At 37.8% G+C, this 4312-nt stretch overlaps 1 pseudogene across 1 annotated transcript in view; it reads right to left on the minus strand.

Moving 5' to 3' along the window:
• The window catches only part of LOC101301661, a 4786-nt pseudogene extending 1856 nt beyond the window's left edge, over positions 1–2930 (minus strand). The window contains exons 1-11 of the transcript XR_184320.1: positions 2519–2930; positions 2092–2204; positions 1918–1974; positions 1729–1824; positions 1584–1654; positions 1436–1478; positions 1273–1353; positions 1139–1198; positions 786–836; positions 448–545; positions 311–359 (exon numbers count right to left, since the gene is read on the minus strand). The product of XR_184320.1 is annotated as a PAP-associated domain-containing protein 5-like (transcript). The remainder of the gene's footprint in view (positions 1–310; positions 360–447; positions 546–785; positions 837–1138; positions 1199–1272; positions 1354–1435; positions 1479–1583; positions 1655–1728; positions 1825–1917; positions 1975–2091; positions 2205–2518) is intronic.
• Positions 2931–4312: the final 1382 nt, after the last annotated feature.

Consider the following 4312-nt stretch of genomic DNA (forward strand, 5'->3'; position numbering starts at 1 on the left):
CCCTGATACAGAATTCTGCAGCAGGGCCCAGAGATGAGAGACAGTCAGTTTCATTGACCATAGTTACATCCTTCATTCTATAAAAGCAAAATTAATAATTATAAAGGGCAGGGGTGGCTGGCTAGGGATACCAAATTCATAATACTGAAGTATGAGCTATCTGCTTAGCGCTAACACTACAAGCTGAGCAGCATATCAAACTAGATCAATATAGTAATCCAGCAGAAACTCACAGATGACCATATTTTTTTTTATTTTCCAAATAATCCCCTATGAATCACCATATAAGATATCAAAATTTGCAACAAACCTGCGGGTCCTCAATGGCAATAAGAAATGGCCGTCCTTTATTTGTGAACCTAACAGAGATGACAGACCAATTGCAAAAGTCTTATATGAGAAAATCAACGAAAAAGAAAATCACTTGATCAAGGATGTGATTCATACCCTTTACTATTCTTTGAGAAAAAAGTGCCTGTCCCATGGCAAGACACACCAACATCTGAAGTGTTCAGTTTGCGCCCATAAAAATCAAAGAAGTTTACCTAATTGCACAACATAAACAATTCATGAGATCCTTAAGACAAACTTTTTTTTTGGATACAAGGGAGCCAAAAGACCCAAACAATTCATGAGATCCCTAAGACAAACTTTAGTGTCAAATAAAAACAGGAAAAAATTCCATGTTCCATGCAACTCCAAGAAACCCCTACTAGCTGGGATAAAACTGTAGGCTAGTGCCACTTCAACCAATAACTTCGCAATTTTTAATCCAGATAACTTACCAAAAGAACTCCCAAGTTTTGTTCTGGAGAAGCTTGGCTCTCCCTGAGGCTCTGTAACACAATAATGCATGACAAAAATCAGGGAAAACAAATGAAAGGTATCAGGATTACATGACGAAACTTTAAGAGTTCTTTAATAAAGCAAAAACTATGTTCAGACAAGAAGTCACTTTAATCTTCGCTCAAATCTTTTTGTAACTTGGACTTCATTCTAATTCTTACATTACTCATCGTCTTGCATTGCAATGTTCAACAAGTTGTACAAAATAAAACCAGTGCCACCAGTATTGCTATACGCACAGACAAGTTACAGTTGCATCATATCCCCAAATGCATATGTTAGATTCACTCACCTGCAGCATTGCAATTAGCATTGCAAGTAGAGCATAAGAACCTAATCCACCAGAGTATACCTGTACATGTTATTGGAATCTTGAGATTAGAATAAAAAATAGTCAAAGAAAAAGGCATATTGACAAATGCATACCTCATTCAATTCTCTCTGTTGTAAAAATATTTTCAAAATCAAACACAATGGTCGCAAAGGAGGCCACTTAGATATCGCATCCTGAAGAAGGGCCAACGGTGATAATCGTGTAAGTAAAGGACAACTAATATAAACGCAGATCAGTACCAAAAATGTAGCGAACCTTGATAAATTCAGCAGCTTTTGGTCCACTGTCCATATCAAAACTGTGAATCAAGACATATATGATGTATTAGTTAAATTGTACTCAGTAGGTATCAAACCTCATTTACAAATTGAACTCTATATTGCAAAAGGTAACAAAGTATTACCTTATGTCAAAGGCAATGCCACTTGTTTTTTCTACAAACTTAATAATAGGTACACGAGCCTTTGCAATCACCTGAGCAACCATGGAGAACAAGTAAGATACTGAAACTTGTTCACAGTGTACTTAACATAACAACTGAGGCAGACCTGTATCCTTTTTGCCAAACCCATTTGTGACAACGCCCTAGAAAGTGCATACAACCCTTGTTGTGGGGTTGGAATACCAGATCGCATGATGACAACCTAAAAGTTACAGAAATCAATGTGGACGCTTTAGGATGCATTATATACAGGAGTCTCAAATTTTCAGTTCATATAAAGAATCCACAAACTAACATCAATATCACTCGCAGGAAGATACAGCCCCGTCTTGAATGACCCAAAAATTTCAACCTACAAAGCAGCATTCATAGGACAGCATCATCAACTTATTACGAGCTTTTTCACAATAGACATCACACACATGCAGTGTTCATCCATCATAACTCTGACAGGCAATAAAAATCATACCCCGCATCGTGGCCATATATATTTGATAACCTCTGAAACACGTTCTACTGCTGTCCTCCGTGCCTCTTCCTCTTGCGGAGTTGGAGAAAGAAACTGACAAAAGTCCAGAATCTCTGTAATACCAATCAACAAACTTCAAATTACACCCTTTCCATACTACAACTAAACATCCTTCTCCTGAGAAAGGTCCTAACTTTATATTATAAATAACAAAAACTCGAAAAACCCAGCTCAAAATCAAACCTCAACCAGTCGAAAAACAAGTTGTGAGATTTCACATTACAGATTAAAGACCATGATTTCCTTATAAATGACTAAACCAATCAAATTGAACACTTTCACATTGACAACATCCAATTTTTTCAAATTATATAAAGTCTCAATTGAATCAGTTGGCAACAATTAGGAGTTGAAATTGAAGCAATACCTTTATGGAGCTGAAGCATAGGGCTTTTGAATTTACTACGGCCGCGAAACCATCCGCTCTCGAGCTTCAGCTCCAGCGCCGGAGTCTTTGGCTCGGGTGCCGGAGAATCCCAGGCCGATTTGGGATCGGCCTCATCGGCGGCGACGTCAAGGGAGATGAAGTTGGGTGCGGCGGTGTCCGGCGAAGTGGAGCGGAGAGAGGAGATAGTGATCTCGTTGCGGAAAACGGAGTAGGGTTCGAGGTGATCGGAGGGCGGCGTCGGAGATTGGTCCGGGGTGGAAAGAGAGAGAGGGGGTAGGGTTTCGTAGATAATCCTCCGAGGGGTCTCAGGAGACTGCTCCATTGGGAAGTTTACTGGGAATTGGATTTGGGAAATTTTAAAACGGATGTTGAGATTTTAGGGGTTTTGTTGTTTGGTACTTTTGAATTAGGGTTTATGTTCATATGAAAAGTTGAATAAAAAAAATGTTAAAATACCACCTTAAATCTCATCAATATTAGTTAAATCTGTTGGGCATAAAACTCGAATCAGGAAAAAAAAACAGATGAAACCGATTGGAGTCGGCCGGTTCGGACTAGGTTTTTTCCTCAAAAGTTTCGATTCGATCATGGTTTGTTTACGGAACGAAAGATCGTTTAGCTTACTCTATTGATTCTACATTATTATTGTAGAAACAAACACATGAGCTTTCTACATAAAATTAAGCCTAAAAGCCTAATTCATCGTTTTTGTTTCTCAGATCCTCGTCTCTGTTTTTAAAACGGTGATTGACAACATTCATCCTGTCGAATTTCATACCTCGTTGAAATCCATACTTCATCGGCCTACATCTTTGAAATCAGTTGAAACTCGAAAGTGTTGGGGAACAATCATTTATTTAATCATAAATATAATATAAATTTCAATAAAGGATATAGGAAACATAACAATATTCGTCTAGGATTGATTCATTGAAAGTAGTGAATCAATCCTAATATTGCAATTGGAGTGAAATTATGTATGAATCTTATAAAAGTAGTTCAAGGAAAGAAAGAACTGACTTGATATTCCGATTGAGGCATGCATAAATGCTGCATTTGACTAAAGACAGATTTCGCCCCTACCCTTGTGCTTGTAGTTTAATGGGAGTCCGCCTTGTAGAATACAACAATCGATGATCCAAAATAGAAGCACCGCAATTTTGGACTCTAGCGAACCATAAATTATATTTTATACTCTCTTGACTCGAAGAATACTTGTAGAAGAAATGATGAATCTTAATCTTATCTTTAAGGAGATATGAGTATGGGTTTATATAAAACCTCAAGTGAACCAACATGTTTGTTCACTTATCTCCTTAAATAGACACACTTATTCCTAAAGACACCTATTAAAAAAGACACACCCTTTTAAATGGAAAGGTTATGAGTAATTGTATTTTCATTCATATGAAATATTAGTACATAATTTCCAACCGAAAGTTCGGTCTTCATACAATAGTTTGGCGATAAGTTGACTAAGCTCCATTTCCTCTTTTATCTTTTTTGATAGCGGAGTAATTATTCCATGTAAATAAATAGACCAATCAGAAATAAGATAAGAACACTTTGACAAATAGTATTAGAGGAGACCAAATGTCACGTGGTGTTGTGGGAACCAATGACAAGCGCTCTAATCAGCCTTGCGCGTGCGTTCTCATGACTTAAGTTTACCCCGGAGTGCATCCCGACCAGACAAGTACTGGATGCACGTGTGCGGCTTGATCTGATGCACGTTTTTGGGAATTTTCTTCCGTGTCAGGCTGTCATCAGCCA

Source organism: Fragaria vesca, linkage group LG3 (genome assembly GCF_000184155.1).
Source record: "Fragaria vesca subsp. vesca linkage group LG3, FraVesHawaii_1.0, whole genome shotgun sequence".
Classification (NCBI taxonomy): Eukaryota; Viridiplantae; Streptophyta; class Magnoliopsida; order Rosales; family Rosaceae; genus Fragaria; species Fragaria vesca.